Source organism: Phalaenopsis equestris, unplaced genomic scaffold (genome assembly GCF_001263595.1).
Source record: "Phalaenopsis equestris unplaced genomic scaffold, ASM126359v1 Scaffold000932, whole genome shotgun sequence".
Classification (NCBI taxonomy): Eukaryota; Viridiplantae; Streptophyta; class Magnoliopsida; order Asparagales; family Orchidaceae; genus Phalaenopsis; species Phalaenopsis equestris.
The window spans coordinates 373,569-373,865 of record NW_018165371.1 but is presented as its reverse complement, the minus strand read 5'-3'; the positions used below and the strand labels follow the sequence as shown (position 1 = coordinate 373,865).

At 42.8% G+C, this 297-nt stretch overlaps 1 protein-coding gene across 1 annotated transcript in view; it reads right to left on the bottom strand.

Annotated features, from left to right (window-relative positions):
* Positions 1 to 297, bottom strand: part of LOC110032369 (50S ribosomal protein L17, chloroplastic) — a 9,209-nt gene that overhangs the window by 1,477 nt on the left and 7,435 nt on the right. The window lies entirely within an intron of this gene.

Genomic DNA, 297 nt, shown 5'->3' with positions numbered 1-297 from the left:
GCGAATGGCAGAGGAGACGCGGGAGCTAGGGCACGAGCGAGGAGCGGTCGCGGGAGCTAGGGCACGAACGGCGAGCCAGGCTCGATCGAGTGTATGGAGTGTTTTAATCGGATTTAAGCGAGCCAGTGAAAACCTAAATAAGGTTAGGTTAAATATGATTTAAGAAAATATTTAAGATTTTGAAAAATAAAATTTTAATTTGTGTTTCACCCATGCATCAAAATATAGCAAAAATTGATATCATTTTCAGGTAATTTTAAAGTCCTGGAAGCGTTGGTGAGGTTCGTTTCGCCACCG